The sequence below is a fragment of the Balaenoptera borealis genome, assembly GCF_965194805.1.
Source record: "Balaenoptera borealis genome assembly, chromosome: 13".
NCBI lineage: Eukaryota > Metazoa > Chordata > Mammalia > Artiodactyla > Balaenopteridae > Balaenoptera > Balaenoptera borealis.
Window position 1 is genome coordinate 80,519,116 of NC_138870.1, and position 19,372 is coordinate 80,538,487.

Sequence of the window (19,372 nt, forward strand, 5' to 3'; positions counted from 1 at the left end):
GACAGCCAGGTACCCCAAACCTCTCCACTCTGTCCTCAGAACCCTAGTACTTCATCAGCAAATTCCTCTCTATCCTCAAACTTTGAACATTTTCTTCACCTTCTTATTCTAATTGAAACCTTTGGTCACTGCTTCCTCTGCTGTTTTTGCTCCCACTCTCACTGTGCTATGGCCCCGAATCCACCTCCAAAGTTGGCCTCCTTGCTCCTCTGTGTCAAACATCTTCCTTTCTCTCTGTACTCACCACCTTTTAAGAGTTGTCATTAGACTCGACCACAGGCTGCTCCTCCTTGCTGCAGTTACTAAGAGAAAGCCACCCCCTATCACTCTCCTCTCATTCTTTTTTTTTTGGCCATGCTGCACGGGCTTGGGGGATCCTAGTTCCGCAGCCCGGGATTGAACCTGGGCCCTTGGCAGTGAGAGCACGGAGTTCTAATAACCGGACGGCCAGGTAACTCCCCATCTCCTCTCATTCCTTAAAGATTTTAGCCCCTGACTCACTGTTACCTTTGCCAACATTACTCGTGTTATAAAATACTTCGTGATTTCCAAATCCACAGGGGAGCCTCCCAATACCCCTGCCTCTAGGTTCCTTGACCACTTTTCCATCAAATATCTTGTCCTCCACCCTACCTCAGCTTCCCCCACAGTCATGCTCTAGACCGTGTCATTGCCAAAACCCCACTGCCTCTCTCATCCATTTCAAGCATCCCAGCCACCACTTCCTTGATTTCCAGCTCACTCCCTTCAGTACCCTCCCAATCCACCGAGACCTATGATGCACTGATCCTACCATCTGTTCACTATCATTAATATCCTCCGTATCTCCACTTAGCTTCTTAAAGCAGCTTATCATTCACTTACTTATACCCCCAACTCCCTTGCCTCTCCTTCCCTTCATAATATTCACCCAGCAAAACCTCTGCCTTGGTTAAATCTGACTCTCCACTTACTCTGTGCCTGCACGAGTGTAGCTCAGCATGGCTGGAGAAGAACATACCCATGTGGCTGCTCTCATCTTAGATCCATGACCAGAAACCAGGATTGCCACCTGCTAATCCTACATTTCCCTGGTCCCTCTGCTCTTCCTCTCTCCTAGACGGTCCATTCATGCTCCTCTCTCTTCAAACCTCCAATACCTCCTCCTCCCCCATCCTCACTCTTGGCTCATGATTTTGCTTTCCACTTCCTTGAAAAAAAAAAAAAAAAAGTAGCAATCAGAAGAGAACTTCCACAAGTTCCCACTGCCACATCGACCCACCATGTGCATCGGTGCCCGTACACACACTGTGCTTTACCTCCTGTCACAGATGAATTGTCTGTGATCCTGAGGCCAACTGTCTCTTCCTGCTCTACACCCCAAACCCCCTTCCCTACTCAAGGGCATCTCGCCAGCGATTCTCCCCTCTCTTTCCTGCATCATCTTATTTTCTCCCTCATGGATTGTTTACAACAGCACACAAACATGTTGTTATCTTCCCATCCTTAAAAATCCCTCTCTTGACCTCATTAACCTCCATTAAAACTAAGTCAGGGCTTCCCTGGTGGCGCAGTGGTTGAGAATCTGCCTGCCAATGCAGGGAACACGGGTTCGAGCCCTGGTCTGGGAAGATCCCACATGCCACGGAGCAACTGGGGCCGTGAGCCACAATTACTGAGCCTGCGCGTCTGGGGCCTGTGCTCCGCAACAAGAGAGGCCGCGATAGTGAGAGGCCCGCGCACCGCGATGAAGAGTGGCCCCCGCTTGCTGCAACTAGAGAAAGCCCTCGCACAGAAACGAAGACCCAACACAGCCAAAAATACAAAATAAATAAATAAATAATAAAAATAAAGGAATTCTTTAAAAAAAAAAAAACAAAAAAACACTAAGTCAAACCTTGTCCATCCGGCTCAAAACCCCTGAAATAGCTCCCATCCCACTCAGAGAAAGGCCAAAATCCACCAAAGACCTCCACCGCTGGACCTCAGCTACTCCTTCACCCTCTGTGCCTCGGCTCTTCATTTTTCCAAGCACACGTGCCCAGCACGCTTTACTGGGGCCTTTGTACTTGCTGTTCCCTCAGGCTGAACACCCATTCCCTCGCTCCACACCTTTAACCAAATGTGTCATCTCCGTGAGGCTTTCCCTGGCCTCCCTGTGTAAAACTGCAATGCGACCACACTCTCGATACTCCGTATCTCTTCCCTGCTTTATTTTCCTTCTTTGCACTTACCGCTTTCTAACATATAATGTACTTACTTGTTAGGTTTATTGACTGTTTTTCCCAGTCAATATCCACAGAGCTGGAATATAAACCCTGCAAGAGCAAGAATTTTTTTTTTGTCTACTTTGTTTACTGCCAATGTATCCTCAGCACTGCAGTGCTTGGCACATAGTAGGTGCTCAATAACTATCAGTGGAATGAAAGAATAGTTAAAATTAAAGACACCGGCATAATGTCTAGTAATTTGAAAGTTTTCACCATCATGTTTATTTACGATTCTCCTACAGCATCTGCATTAGAGTTCTCTGAATCAAACACACACGAGGACCTTCGTTTTATCATGTTCTACTGTAAACACGTCCTTGTCTTTCAAATAGAATTTGATTTCAGAATGGGAAAAGTGAAAATCCTGGAGCACCTTCAGTAATTCACTGAGTCTCTTTCCCTGCTTTCATTCTGGTTTATACTGAGTTTGGTTTGGAGGGAGGAGGCCTTTGTCTTGGGGAGTAGAGAAGGCCTTGGGAGGACTTCAGAAAGACTATCTGGCAACAGAAAGCATCATTCAGAGCTTAGAAAGAAACCTGTTCAGAGGGTAAAGGGAAAAAAAAATAGGCACTGGAAAGAGAAGGTGGAATCAGTCACATATCACCTGAGAATGTGGTTCTCTGGGTCAGAAGAACACTATGGCCCAAAGCAGCTTCCAAGATCAAAGGAAAAGTGGCATTCCACAATAGAAATAAAGATTTTAGCCACAATTAAAAGTAAAAATAAAAACAAACCCACAACAGGACAGAGATTCCAAAACAATAGGGAGACAGTGAGCTCTGAAGCTGAAAAGACCTCCATCTGAGGCTGGTCCCCCCACTTCCCAGTGCTGGGAGGTAGTTCTAAGCACTGTCTGGGAAATGGGAGGGGCTGGGCGGATGTTAGCTCCTCCCCCACCCCAACCCCCGACTGTGTCCCCAGAGCCCAGCACAATGTAAGACACTGAGCGGATGCCGAACAAATAACACTTTAGTGCACAAATTCATAACTCAGGAGAAGGAACTTCTCAAATCGAGCTGCCTCTACCTTTGCACCAGACTTCACAGAATTTGCTTGTTTCTGTTTTTTTTTTTTTCCTCACTTCACTGCACCCTCTCACCGTCTGCTTAACCCACTACTGAAATCATCTTCCCATTTGTTGTTTGCGTCTCCACTCCACAATGGAGCTGGCGTTGGAGACATCAGTCTCTCAGCTACCAAACATTAATTTCCATTTAAAACAAAGTGTTTTAGCAGAGAAATGGGGACGCAGGAGGCACCGTGCACCCTGGGTTCCACTTATTACTCCAGGCTGACAGATTTTTCATCAAGTTCTTGTTTTTCTCCTCTGGAGGAAAGCTTATTTCCATAGAAGGATTTCCCCCCTTTGTGCTCGTTCTTTGTTCACAGTTTTAGTGTTTACTTTTGCTTTTTATCTTTGCATAATCCTTTCAGTTTCAAGAATCTAAAGAGATTCTGGATTGGAATCCCTTGCCCTTCCCTGAAAATATCTCTGGTTCCTGCCAATAGGGGTTGACACATTTCCCTAGTGTTCCTTTCACATCTTTGTAATGCAAAAGAGTGCTGGTAAATCGTGTGGACAAGCCTCAGATAACCTGGTGTTTGTTTATGGGATATTTTTCAAGTCTTCAGCCAAGACTGTGCAACAATAAGTTCGTTTCAATGGAGTTCCTGGAGAGAAGGTTCCAGATCAGTCTGGACTACGTAACCACTGACCTATTCAGAAGTCCAGCAGAGTTAAAGAGGTGGAGGGTCTCTTTGCTTGGAAGGCTGGGAAGCCCATTCCTCAGAGAACAGCTGTGCCCACTGAAGCAAGAGGCTGCTTTCCCCAAGCAATAGGGGGAGGGGGGCTTGGGAACTGCTTGGTAAACACTGGAGCAGCAAAAAAAGTGACGTGAGGAGGGCACCCCCAGCAGAATATAATCTCCATGAATGAAGGCAGAGGCCTCTTCTTGTTTTGTTCACAATGTCTCCAGCACCTAAATATGTGCACAAGTAATAATTACTGTTCAGTAGATATTTATGGAATGAATGAATGAATCAGGTAGAAGGACAGGGCACCAAGAGAATCTTCTTGAATAAAAAGGGCAGTTTTGGCAGGCGTTAAATATGCTGTTGCCATGTTAAGTTTTACTAGAAAATGTTTGTAATTCTACTGAAACCCCAGATTGCTGCGGCCTGGAGAATAAAATGAGTCACCAAAGCTTTTTTTTTTTGCCATATATGACAAACCAAAAAAGGGGGCTTCAATCAAAAACTATAGGGCTTAGTATGGGCCAAATATGGTGCTAGGCAGGAGATGAAAAACTAAGATAATGACTCCTATACACAGAGCTATATCTATGTGTTATTATGTATGTGTATATAGAAATATACAGTTACTATTTATCAGCACTTGCCTCATGTCAGACTCCGTTTAATTCTTCTAATACCACTAAGATGTTGTAGCATTATTGTTTCCATTTTACAGACACAGAAATAGAGGCCAAGAAGTTTTAAAAAAGGCTGAATATAAGGCAACCTTGACAATAAGGTGATTCTTCCTTTCCCCAATGAAAAAACTACCCTCTTCCAAAGATTCTTGGCTAACTTGAATAAGAAAGCTTTTAGAAACGACAGTACAAAATCTCTTACATGCACTGTTCAAAATAAGGAAACCACCAGAGTCACTTACTTAATTCTTCTCTTGGCCAGAAGAAGAAAAGACAGAAATAAAGTTTGAGGATCCCTTTCTTGAAAAGATAATCAAAATTTTATATAATCTTGGGGAGCTACAGTTACCAATTTGAATAATGTTACCCCACGACAATTAATTGACAGGTAATGTTATTTCCATTGGAGATACTATTAAATTTTAGAAAATCTGGATGTCTCCAAGTGGGTTTCTTAGAGACAACTCTAAAAAGGTGTTTAATGGTTACTAAAAACAGAGTAGGATTTTATTATGGGAAGGTTTTCAGCCTTCAACTTTATCCAACAGCTTTCTCTTCTAAACTGCCTTACTGTTTAACTCTCAGTCTCTGTACTTACATTAACACCCTCTCTTGCAGGCCTAGGGTTTTTTTAACCAGCAATTGCTAAAAAGGAAAACTGTTGTTTCAGGCCACAGACAAGATTTCTTTGCTGAATCTGAGTCAGAAACATAGAAAGTAAATCTAAGCCTAAACCAAAGCATATGAGAATAAATAGATTTAGGAAGGAATGTAAGACCTATAATATTTCTCTTCCAGGGAGGTGAATAATATGTAATCAATATCTATTAACATTTATCAATTTGATTCAATACACATATTTCAAATGTCATCATCATCACTACAGCTACTTGAGTCAACTAATAGTTTCCTGCAGTCTTTACTATGTCTACCTTGTTTCCTTAGTAGAAACACACGACTACAAACATAGCTCCTTTCCCCATCATGTTGTTCAAACAGCTGCATATTATTACAAAACATATTTACCAATTCTCAGAACTAAACACTGGATTGTTTCCAAATGCTCAGTATTACAAAGGACATTGAAATAAACATCCTTAAGGATAAGCCTGTGCATATGTTCTTAATGATGTCTATAGGATATTGCTAGGTCATAAAACTGAGGGGGACCCTATGGGGTCTTCCGAGACAGGGCCCCCACCCATCCCCGCCTCCCTGTGTCTCCAGCCTCTTCCTTGTAAAAAAGCTTTAGCCTCCCAGGCCTTCCCCGAGTTCCAAAGAGCAAATTTAATCAGAAAAGTTACAAAATCAGAAATAAACCAAGCAAAGTCAAACAAGACAAAATTATGACAGTTTAACCATAAAACAAAGTTAAGGATCTTTAGTTCCTCCTCAAGGGCCATAGGTAATATCCTGAGCCATATCTTTGAGTTGTTTTATAGATACTAAAACCCCCATTGGGTGGAAGAAGTTAACTGCATGCTAACCAACAGCACGTACACCCCAGACTGGTTAAAATCAGAAAGCTGATGATTGAGATTCCCAAAACATCACCCTGTTACCTCACTATCAACCAATCAGAGAACTGAACACAATCTGATCACGCACCCCATGACCCTCTCCCTCACACTGTCTTTAAAAACCCCTCCCTGAAAGCCACTGGGGAGTTTGGGTCTTTTGAGCATGAGCTGCCCATTCTCCTTGCTTGGTGCCCTACCATAAACACTGTACTTTCCTTCACCACAACCCAGTGTCAATAGATTGGCTTTGCCGCAAGTCAGGCTAGCAGTAACAGGCAAAGGTGTGCTTATTCTTAAGGTTTCTTTTTTTTTTTTTAACATCTTTATTGGAGTATAATTGCTTTACAATGTTGTGTTAGTTTCTGCTGTATAACAAAGTGAATCAGCTATATGTATGCATATACCCCCATATCCCCTCCCTCTTGTGTCTCCCTCCCACTCTCCCGATCTCACCTCTCTAGGTGGTCACAAAGCACTGAGCTGATCTCCCTGTGCTATGTGGCTGCTTCCCACTAGCTATCTATTTTACATTTTGGTAGTGTATGTATGTCCATGCCACTCTCTCACTTCGTCCCAGCTTATCCTTCCCCCTCCCTGTGTCCTCAAGTCCATTCTCTACATCTGCGTCTTTATTCCTGTCCTGCCTCTAGGTTCATCAGAACCTTTTTTTTTTAGATTCCATATACGTGTGTTAGCATACGGCATTTGTTTTTCTCTTTCTGACTTACTTCATTCTGTATGACAGTCTCTAGGTCCATCCACCTCACTACAAATAACTCAATTTCATTTCTTTTTATGGCTGAGTAATACGATGTGGCACATATATTCCTAAGGTTTTTTATCAACATTGGCAAACTCTCCAGAAAGATTGTATCTATGTATATACTCTATAGTAAGGTAAAAGTTTTGTTGTGTTTTCCTGGTATTATCATTGTTACATTTGCCAGAGTTTAGCTGTAAAACTCAATACAGTACACTTGTTTAAAAAACATTTTTATTGAAGTATATTATACAGGAAGTAAAGTGGGTGAAGTACACAATCTAAAGTATACAGTCTACAGAATGTTTATACAGGTATACCCCTGTAACACCATCCATATCAAAATACAGAAAATTTCCAACATCCCAGAAAGTTTCACTGTGACTCTTCTAAATCAATACCTCCCCATCCCCACCCTGGCACAAGGGGTAATTTTTTTTTTTTTTACTTTAATCACCATCAGTTAATTTTACCTGTCCCTGAACTTCATACAGGTACTCCTTTTATGCCTGGCTTATTTTACTCAACATAATATCTTTGAGATGCATTCATGCTTTTGCATGTGTCATTGGATCATTTTTTAAATTAATTATTTTCATTGCTATGAAATATTTCACTATATGAAAGTACCACAATTTATTTTATCCATTTCCCTGTTGATGTCCATTTGGGTTATTAGTTTGGATCTACTAGGAATAAGGCTTCTATAAACACCCTTGTGCTTGTCTTTTGGTGGTGAAGGAGAACAGAACAGGCCACCCCAAAATATGCCACTTTGGCATGTGGATTATTTTGAGCTGAAGGCAATCAAGACCCAGCAACAGGAAAAGTTTTTTTTTACCTCCCCCTTAACTGCCTAAATGTAGAAAGGGAGCCTGTACCAGGAAGAGAACTATTACCAGAGATAACTTTTTCATCTGACAATCTGCATTGCAGGGCAAACACTTGTTTACCAAATATTTGCCCTTCTTACTGTTCTGCGTGCTTTCCTCCCCTTTGAAGTCCCAGATCCCTGTCCCTTTCCTTATCTCAGGATGGTATACAAGCCTAATGCCTGGCTGCCTTTGATTCTCATATCTTGTGGGATTCCCGTATGTATGTAATTAAATTCATTTTTCTCCTGTAAATCTGTCTTTTTATTATGGGGGTGTGTCTCAGCCAAGAACCCAGAAAATTATTTTCCCCTTCCCCTCCAGTGAACATATGCTCTCATTTTTCTTGTGTGTTTACCTAGGAGTGGAATTGCTGTTCAAGGGGTAGGTATATGCATGACTTTAGTGGAAACTGCCAGTTTTTCAAAGTGGCTGAACAAATTTACATTCCCACAAGTAACACGAGAGTCTGTTATTCCCCATGGTTACCAATATACTGTCCAAACTTTAAGATACTTGACAGACATGACATGAGTCTTTACACATTCTGTTTATATTTTGGAATGTATTCTGGTTTCACCTGTAGGACACAAGAGTACAATAATGAAGGAGGGTTTAGACTGTTGATTCAAGTGGTTGATTCTCGGTAGAAACTGTCCCAAATACTAGTATTATCATTATTATCCTGGTCAACATGTCTGAGACCATCTAACATGCAAACCGGTCAGAGGAAAACCCCTGTAACCTTTCAAGTCCAGCTATTTACTGCCAGCATGAACCTCAAAGACATGATAGCCCATAATAAGCCACAAAATTAACAATCTGAAGTCAAGGGCACTTTTATCTCAAATCAAACTTAAGAGATTATGTCTAATTATTAATACATATCATGTTCATCATAATAAAAGGTTTCCACGAAAACCTCAAAAAATGTACCGATTTTGACTAGTAGAAGCCTCACACGTCTCTGAGAAGAATGTCTTACTATGTTCAGTTTATAAATAAGTGAACTGAGACTTTCAAGAGTTCTGGCTGAGACAGTGAATCAGCTTCAAAGGCCCTGTGGAAGTACCAACGCCAATTCTTTGTCCTCCAACTAAATGATTGCCAGAGACTCTTCCAAATGTGCACTTATAAAAGTAATTTGTAACTGTCTACCTGGTGGATCTAGCCATCTGTTAAACAGCTGGAGCCAAGAATGTCAGATCCTGCACAAATGCCAAGAAGCGTGAGAAATGGTCTGCAATCCTCCTCACCATTTCCCAGTCACGCCCAGGGTCAGAAGTAGTGCTAAATATCTTCCAGCTGCCCCTCAGGATCTACTCTACCTTCCCTGGGAGCCCAGTCTACATGGGCCGCAGCAATAGCCTCCAGATGGGCTCACCGCTGGGGAGCGCTGGCAGCAGAGGGGAAAGAAAAGTGAGGCTGGGGTATTCATTCCCCCAGTTTCTGTGGCTCACTGTAAGCTGGCTGCATCCTTTAACCAAAAGTCACAGCTCTGGTCAGGCAGCCCCTCCACACAGCCTCTTGTCCCCGGGTACTGGTGACCACTCCCTTCCTCTTCAGCTCTAGGGCTGGGATCAGCCCTTCCGTTACCAGCCTGAAGTAGCCCTGCACATCTCCTGCGTTTTCTCTCCACCTTTGTATGGAGCTTCTTTATTAATTCTCTTCAAATTTTCTGACGTGTGTGTGTCATTTATTTCCTGTTTGGACTCTAGTGGATACTGCAGTCTTGTCAAAGCCCCAAGCTGAAGCCTTCACAGTAAATGAAAAGAAGGACACCACTAGAAATATCCTAAGGGACATATCTAATCTTAGGAAGCCTGGAGGAGGAACAAGAATGAATGGGCTTTCCCTATCAACCCATAAACAAACTGCCCACAAAGAGTTGGTGGTTCCCTCAACATGTAGTGAGCACCTATTATGCGGTAGGCCTGGTGCAGGGACTTTCACATACGTCATGTCATCATGTGCTGTGTAGTCTTGAGCAGACTTGTAACCTCTCTGCATCCCAGTTTTTCATCTGTAAAATGAGAAAAATAATAGGACCTACCTTGTAGTGTTATTGAGAGAACTAAACGATATAATAACATGTAAAGTGCCCAAGACAGGACATAATACACGTTCAGTAAATGTTAGCTATTAATAGTAATGATTTAGATGAGACAATAGTTATGATAAGAAGAATAAACAACTCTTAAAGCAATCTTCTGAGGTAGATATCATTTCCCTCATTTTAAAGACGAGTAAACTCAGGCCTCATGAGCTACACCACAAAGAAGAGGCAGAAGAGAAATTAACCTGGGGGCTGCTTCTTGATAGTGGGGATAGAAAAGACCACAGTGATCTGCTGACTATGCTTTCTATGTGAGAATGAATTCTTTAATGAGTCCAAAAGACAACTAACCTGTTAGTCAACTAAAATATAAATACCGTCGTCCCTCAGTATCATCCGGGATTGGTTCCAGGAGCCCTGCATATACCAAAATCCAGGGATGCTCAAGTCCCTTATAGGAAATGGCTTAATATATATGGAATTTAAAAAAGCGGTACCGATGAACCTAGCGGCAGGGCAGGAATAAAGACGCAGACGTAGAGAACGGACTTGAGGGCACAGGGTGGGAAGGGTAAGCTGGGACGAAGTGAGAGAGTGGCACTGACATATATACACTACCAAATGTAAAATAGCGAGTGGGAAGCAGCTGCATAGCACAGGGAGATCAGCTCCGCGCTTTGTGACCACCTAGAGGGGTGGGATAGGGAGGTTGGGAGGGAGGCGCAAGAGGGAGGGGATATGGGGATATATGTATACATACAGCTGATTCACTTTGTTATACAGCAGAAACTAACACAACACTGTAAAGCAATTATACTCCAATAAAGATGTGGGGGAAAAAAAAAGAAAGAAAGAAAATGGCTTAGTATAGTCAGCCCTCCGTATTCACAGATGTGAAACCCGAGGATACTGGAGAGCCAACTGTATATTTATTGAAAAAAATCCCCATATAAATAGACAAACTATTCAAATTATTCAAAACTATTCACAGGTTTGTACAGTTCAAACCTGTGCTGTTCAAGGGTCAACTATACATACATGTATATGTATACACAACACATACTGAAAATGAAAATAAAAACCATGATATTTTTTAACCAAGTACCATTGATTTTTTTTGAGTCTTCAATTATTAACAAAATATCTTATGCTTACTGAATTCAATTACTGAATTCACTTGTGCAAAAAGAAGTGGTTGATGCTTTCTAAAAAATATTCTGTGAAGAGCTATGGCACCAGAGGTCTTAGATCTTCATCTGAAGATAAAGGTTTCCTCAGGGAGTTATAGGGAATCTATAATTTTAAAACCATATAAAGATGGAAAAAACACTTATGTAAAAGTGATGACATTCTTTAAAATTGATCAACATCTTCTCATTGTTCATACAACATTTAATTAATCCTAAAGAAGTTTTATTACTTTCATGTTTCAAAAATAATACACAACATATATTTAGGATCTTAAAATCTCCTGTCATTTTATAGATACCTTCTTTCTACACCTTCTGTTATCTTCCTTTAAATAAAAATTAATTAAATTTTTTACGAAAGGATAGAAATTAATTCGAATCCTGTTGATACCAAATCTGTATCTATTCCACCTCCCACGTGCCACAATTCATGGTCTACATAAGGGATAACATATGTGACCCACTGCTCTCACACTCTACTCCCCGAATGAGTAATGAAAGAGGGTCCTCTTTCTAGCTGACTCTCAGAATTCCTCCTAACATACTACCCTAAGCAGCCACTAACAGTCAATCAGAGTTAAGCTGTGACAGAAACCTCATCTGCTATCTCTGAAGGAAAACATCAATTCAGATGAACAGGACAAAATCAGATTCAAAAAGAATGTTCATTCCACAGATCAGGAACTTTGCTTTTTTCACTCTGGTTTCTCCAGGGCCTAGAATGATGCCTGGTACATAGGAGGCACTCAGTAAATGTTTGTTGAATGAATGAATGAATGAAAGCTGTGATCTATAAGAGCCAGTATCATGCCTTCCGGGAGTTTACAGAGACTGAAGATGGACAAAAAGAATATAAACCCTAACGCAAATTAGCCTAAGATAGATATCAGGAAAGTGCAACAAATTGTGGGTAAAATGAGAAAAGAGAGTAGTCTGAATTAGTCTGAGTAACACAGCATTTAAAAAGAAATACAGCATTGCTTTCAAGTATCTTACTCTAGGCCCACAGCCTTCTCAGGCAGACATTCTAATGAAATTGCTTTAAGAAGCAGATAAAAATCATTTATAATTAGTAACACCATTTGTCTTAAAGTGTTTACAATTAAAGTTGATAAATAAATCTTCTTTTTGGAGTAAGCAAATGGGACCTTCAACCCAAATTCTGTGTGGGTAAATCTGAATGAATGAGATTTTAAACTATTTGAACATGAGCCCCAGGGGCTATCACTTGTCCTTTGCCCACTGAAACCTACAGGGCACTTGTACAGTTTTTTTTCCTTAGACCCTAACATGGACATATCTTTAATTTTATAATTTTAATTATAAAAGCCATATATACATATCTGTCCTTAAAAGTTCTCAAAATACAAAAGTTTAGAAAGTAGAAGGCAGAGGACTTCCCTGGTGGCGCAGTGGTTAAGAATCGGCCTGCTAATGCAGGGGTCGCGGGTTCGAGCCCTGGTCCAGGAAGATCCCACATGGCGTGGAACAACTAAGCCCATGCGCCACAACTACTGAGCCCGCGTGCCACAACTACTGAAGCCCGTGTGCCTAGAGCCCGTGCTCTGCATCAAGAGAAGCCACCGCAATGAGAAGCCCACGCACCGCAACGAAGAGTAGCCCCCACTGGCCACAACTAGAGAAAGCCCGTGTGCAGCAACGAAGACCCGATGCAGCCATAAATAAATAAATAAATAAATTTTAGGAAAAAAAGAAAGTAGAAGGTGGAAAGCAAGCCACTTCCTCTCCTACCCGCCCCCGCCCCCTCCCTCATCATCCAACTCCTCCCCCACCCAAACCACAACAGAGGTCAGCAAACTACGGCCCAAGGGCCAAATCCAGCCTGCCACTTGTTTGCACACAGCCTATGAGCTAAAACAACGGTTTTTACATTTTTTAATAGTTGAAAAAAAGTCAAAAGAAGAAGAATATTTAGTGGCACATGAAAATCACATGTAATTCAGTTTGCAATCTCCATAAATAAAGTTCCACTGGCACACAGCCACATCCATTTGTTTGTGTGTCGTCTGTGGCTGTTTTTTCACCAGAGTTGCGGAGCTGAGTAGCATCCCTGGTCTAACAGAATAGATCCTATCAGCCTTTCTAAAAACACCTCTTTTTCTAACTCACTATCTTTTATTCATCCATCTCTATATCAAACAAATTGCTCAACACATTACCTTCTGTTTGCCCACCTGCTTTTTTCCATTCAACTGTATATCTTGGCCATCCTAAGGTTTCATAGACCCACCGACTTTCTAATAGGTATTTCACCACTGGCTAAAGCCCTTAAGTGTCTCACAGGCATTTTACCACCAGCCATGCATTCAAGGGCATTTCTTCCCCTCCTCGCTTATCTTGCATACTAAGCACAGGAAGTACCAATTGGAAAGAGTTCAGGAGAAATGGGAGTGATAATCCTGTGATTTCCCTTTAAAGTAAACACACCACCCTGGTAATCAATCACTCTCCAACTGGGCCGGCCAGTTCTGGTGGAACACACCCTATGTAATTGTGCTGTCTGGTTGGGAAAATATTTGCCAAACAAATGTCTTGAGTGAGTGGGGAGCCCTGAACAAAAATGTTAGATTTTATTCTTCTGCCCTTTTAGCTAATGTGAGTAACTAACTTTAGACTGTGTAGTTCTTATACCTAATTTCCAGCAACTCACAGATTCACTTAGAATCTGATTTTACATTGACTTAGTTTCCGCAATTAGTCTGATGGCACTTTGTTGACATTAGCAAATATGTTTTTTCTCACAAGATTCCAATTTAGTCAGTAAATCTGTGCAATTAATGCAAAAATAATTTCTGGGATTATTTTCAGGGATGGTTTGAATTAAGAGTTAAGTTTTTTCTAGAGGAGACTTCCTGTAATAACACATTAAAGAAGATGATACTTTGTTGACCTTAACACTTGATTCTAGTTTACATTGGTTAAGCAAAGTTGGCAGGTGCTCCAGTTACCTACTGCTGCACAACATACCACGCCAAAATTTAGTGGCTTCAAACAAAGATAGTCATTTATTTTGCTCATGAATTCTGCAATTTGGGCAGTGTTCAGTGGAGACATCTCATCTGTGTTCCATGTGGCATTAACTGGGGTCACTCAACGGAGGCTGGAGGATCCACTTGCAAGATGACTCACTCACATGGTTGGTGAGCTGGTGCTGACTGTAACAAGCGTCCTTTTTTCCTTTCCATGGGGGCCTCTGGATGGGGTGCCTTGGGCTTCCTCATGGCATGGCTTCTAAGAGTCAGTGTCTGAAGAAGCCAAGGCAGATGCTGCAAGTCTTCTTATAGTTCACCTCGTATGTCACACAGTGTCATTTCCACTCCACTCTACCAATTAAGCAAATCATTTAAAGCCAGCTCAAATTCAAGGGGAGGGGAATTTGATCCCATATCTCAATAAAAGGAGTTGCAAGGAATTTATGGCCATCTTTAATCTACCATAGCACATAAAAGAAACAGTGTAAATGTGTCTCTGAAAATCATGTTTTGGATGTTGGACTGGCAGCAAAGAGAAGCCAAGAACAGAATTAGAGTATCTCATGACTGAACCAACTCTCCTGGGAGGAACTAAATCATAGCAGTCAGGAGTACAGGCCACCTGGGTGTGATTTCCAGCTCATGTACCAGCTATAGGACCATGAGTAACTTGCTTGACCTTTCCATGTCCTCACAGCCTCATCTACAAAATGGGGGAAAATAATGATGTCTACTGCATCGGGTTTGCACAGGGAAACCAAGATTCTGCTTTCTGATTCATTAAACAACTTCTAAAGCTGAAATATAACAAATGCACAGAAAATACAAAATAAAAAAGTAATCTATGCATTTTCACAAACACACTCATCTGACCACCACCAGGATTGGGGAACAATAGGGAGTGGTAGGGACTTTGGCAAACAAGAAAGCATCTGTCCCCTCTCAGGGAGACTCTTGGCTCTTGCCAGTGGTTCCCATGTGGGGATAAAAGTGGAGTGTGCAGGCTGAATAAAACATGGTAGAGGGCCAGACTTCGCCCAGGGTCCCTGTCTGGGACTTTGCAGGAGGTTTTGGGACAGAGGTAAGGGGATGAGTAGATCAAAGTGGGCAGAACAAGGGATATGAGCATTAGAGAGGTTGACATTTTAGGCGTAGCCAAGCATGGCAGGGATAACGGGTATGGAATTAACTGGGCACAAGGTTCTGAAAGGAACCTTGGCTTGAACTTGTCCTAACACAGGAAGGCTGGGAAAGACTCAGAGACAAACCAGCCAAATGCTCACCCTTCATACGTGTCACCTATTTTAATCACTAAAGCCCCTTCAGAAGCTCCAGTCCTCAATCTTGCTCCTTTCCACACAAAGGGGGACTTTGATGTTCTCTCCTTTCCTCACTGTCTTGTCTTGCTTTTTTACATGCTGCCTTTCTGAGTGGAGGTCCTAAGGTCCTCCCTCTTATGAAATGTCTCATGGCACACATCCTATTGGAAGATCAAATCCTTTTTGGAAAGAGGCAGACACATATTAGTGAAATGAAGACAAAGTCCTGCTCACTGCTCTGTCTACGAAATCTGAGGCATCTGGTAGACCTGCTCAAACAATCCCGAATCCTCCGCACTCCGGCTGTGGTGCATGGTTTAAGCAGTGGCTGATGGAATACTGAGCCTTGGTGGGAGGAGGAGATGTCTGGAATCATTAACAACTAACTGTATAACTGGCAGATCTAGGGAATGGCTGCCCATGGGACGCAGCTGGTGAGAGCAACATCAGGAAGAGGACTGACTTACTCAGAAATATTTAGATCAAACTGCCATCTGAACACGATACCCGTGCCTGCAGCTTACTAAACGAGACAGTGCACACAGTAAGCATTTAAGCTCAGTGCCGGGCAAAGAGCAGGTGATCTGTAAACCCTTCCCCTCTCCCCACCCCTTTGCCTCTCTTCCATTTCTCTGTATTGGCAGTTCTCTGCCATTCCCTAGATCTGCCAGTTATCTGCTGCCACTTATCTGCCAGTTATCTGCTGTATGTGGCTACATGAAGCTTTATCTACTCAAGAATCCAGCTAGTTGGAGTCAGCTCTTTTTCTCAAGCTCTATGCCCTGACTGATCTGAATGACATGACCACATTGGTTTTCTACTGAGTAGGAAGAAAGATGATTTTGAATCGCTTCATTCGTTAAAGGTGAAGTCTCTAGTTCAGAGACCTTGAGTGTTTCTGGATATACATTCTGTCATTTATAAATCATCATTATCTTGGAGGCAGTATGATACAGCTGATTTGTTCATGTGTGTGCACACATTTTTGTGCTCAGCACACATTCTATTGAGAAATTCAGGTACTTTAAATACATTTGGAAAGAGGCAAGACATAAATTAATGAAATCAAATTGAAGAACAAAATTTTCCTTAAAGTGTCTGTTTTTTCACCCTATATCCTTACTTATAGTGCTTTTTAGTAATAAGCACTGTCTGGGTTTTTTTTTTTTTTTTGGCCATGCCACGTGGCTTGTGGGATCTTAGTTCCCCGACCAGGGATCGAACCCAGGCCCTTGGCAGTGAAAGCATGGAGTCCTAACCACTGGACAGCCAGGGAATTCCCTGGGGTATTTTAAATTACTGTAGCATAAAATAAAACTAAGGAATGATAACTATTTATTGGTTTCTCTTTGGTTAAGACAGCACTAGATTCTTCACACTGAATACAAATCTCTACTCAATAATTTAGGATGGGGGACTTCCCTGGTGGCACAGTGGTTAAGAATCCGCCTGCCAGTGCAGGGGACCCGGGTTTGAGCCATGGTCCGGGAAGATCCCACATGCCACGGAGCAATTAAGCCCGTGCGCCACAACTACTGCGCCTGCGCTCTACAGCTCATGGGCCACAACTACTAAGCCCGCACACCATAGCTACTGAAGCCTGCGCGCCTAGACGTGCTCCGCAGCAAGAGAAGCCACCGCAATGAGAAGCCCACGCGCAGCAACAAAGAGTAGCCCCCGCTCGCCACAACTAGAGAAAGCCCGCGCACAGCAAAAAAGACCCAACGCAGCCAAAAATAAATAAATAAATAAATTTATTTTTAAAAAAAATTTAGGATGAGCTATAACTTTTAATTAAGAGAGTTAAGATTACTTTGTAGAGGGAAAGTACAGGTGGTGATGGGAACATGTTTTAGGCTCTACAAGTAATAGTAAATTATGAGACAAGGACAGTTTACACCACCCAAATTTAATACTAAAAGTCTAGATTTTGGTTTAGATTTTAAAACATTTTTGTTTTCATCAACATTTTAAAGGCGTTTAAAACAGTGTATGTTCTTCTAGAAGTGCACTTGCACACATATACTTTTATATAAACTGGACTATGAATTCATTTTGAAATATGTTTTTCCAACACAATAATGCCAGTGTTTCTATTACAGCTACTCACAATGCTGAAGTTAACTAATGGCCTATTGTTGGATACTATGTGATACATTTCACTATTTAAACAATGCTAATACCATCATTCTTTATATATAGCTTTACTTGCCTGTCCCACTATTTCCTTAGGATAGTTTCCTAGAAGTGAAGTTACTGGAACAGAAAACATATACATTTTAAAGCTTGGAATATCGATTTCAAACTGCCCTCCCCAAAGATCCAATGAATTTACATTCCAGAGTGCTGTTCCCCACACCTGGGCCAGCAATGAATTCTCCATTTCTTTACTGTCTTTACCATCTCACTGACATACGTTTAATGACATAGCTTTGATTCTTTGTGAAGTTTAATTTTTTCATACATTTATTATCATCTGAATTTCCTCTGCTACGAACTATCTAGTCAGGACCCATGCAGGTGTGGGGTCTCGACCGGTTTTATCATATACGTTGTCAATGCACAGCAGACATCACAGGCCTCCAGAGGCCTGGGTGTACTTGTGAAGCAATTCTGGCTGTAAAATATAAATAGGGTGACAGAAAAAGGAATGACTCAAACAAAGCTCTTACTTCTTCTTGTCTGAAATAAACAAAACACGCTCTCCATTGTGGGTCAACAGAACTAGCACTTCTTGACTAAAGAAAAAGGGCTGCTTCTGGCTGCTGAGAGTCACTTAGATCATGTTCCACTTGGCAACATGACTTTAATTCCTTTTGCAGATAAAGAGATGCTTATAGCTACTCCAAGTTCCAAGCAATATGTTAATGACAACAGGAAAAACATATCCACAAAGGGACATATATGTATGTGTGTGTGTGTATATATATGGGCAGGAGTCCAGCTATTTATATAAAGTCCAATAACTATTTTATTATTTAATCTAGTTAATCTTTCTTAAATTAGGACTTAACTGTCAAATACTGGCTGGAGATCACTTTAAGCAAAACATCTGAAATCCAAATGCCCTCTCCCCAAGTATTTTATCACTTTAAGTATGAAACAGTACCTCATATTCATGGATGTGACCTGATACTCCAAGTTCATTATTTCCTATTCCAAGCCTAATTTGCCTCTTATATTCATTATTTCTGTCCAATGGCAGGGTTACCTTCCCAGGTACCCAGGCTGAACACTATGACATAATCTTTATTTCTCTTCCTCCTTTACCCTCTGTATCCAGTCAATTGCCAAATCCTGTGGATTGTTCTTTCTTAGTTGTTTTTTTTTTTAATATAAATAACTGTTTATTTTAGAATAGTTTTAGATTGACAACAAAGTTGCAAAGATAGTACAGTGTTCCCATATTCTCCTGACCTAGATCCCCCTAATGTTCACATCTTACGATACCATGGGACACCTGTCACAACTAAGGAAACAACGTGATCCAGTGCTGCTAATTAAACTCCACACTTTATTCAGACGTCACTAATTTCCCCCGCATGACCTTTTTCTGTGCCAGGATCCCATCTCCAGGATACAGTTCATTTAGCCATCACGTCTCCTTAGTCTACTCTGGTCTGTGACAGTTGCTCAGATTTGCCTTGTTTTTGATGACCTGGACAGCTTTGAGGAATACTAGTCAGGTATTTTGTAGAATGTCCCTCAATTTAGGTTGGTCTGATGTTTTTCTCATGTTTGACTGCAGTTATGACTTTCCTGGAGGATGACCACAGAGGTAAAGTGCCGTTTTCATCACATATCAAGGGTACATGCTATCAACATTACTTACCTTTGATGATGTGAACCTTGATCACCTGGCAGAGATAGTGTTCACCAGGTCTCTCCTCTCTAGCGTTACTTTTCCCCCACTCCCACTTTCCACACTCATTTTACAGATGAGGAAACTGAGGTTAGAAGTCAAATGACTACATCAAGGTT

At 41.5% G+C, this 19,372-nt stretch overlaps 1 protein-coding gene across 1 annotated transcript in view; it reads right to left on the minus strand.

Annotated features, from left to right (window-relative positions):
* Window positions 1–19,372, minus strand: part of TMCC3 (transmembrane and coiled-coil domain family 3) — a 396,600-nt gene that overhangs the window by 237,932 nt on the left and 139,296 nt on the right. The window lies entirely within an intron of this gene.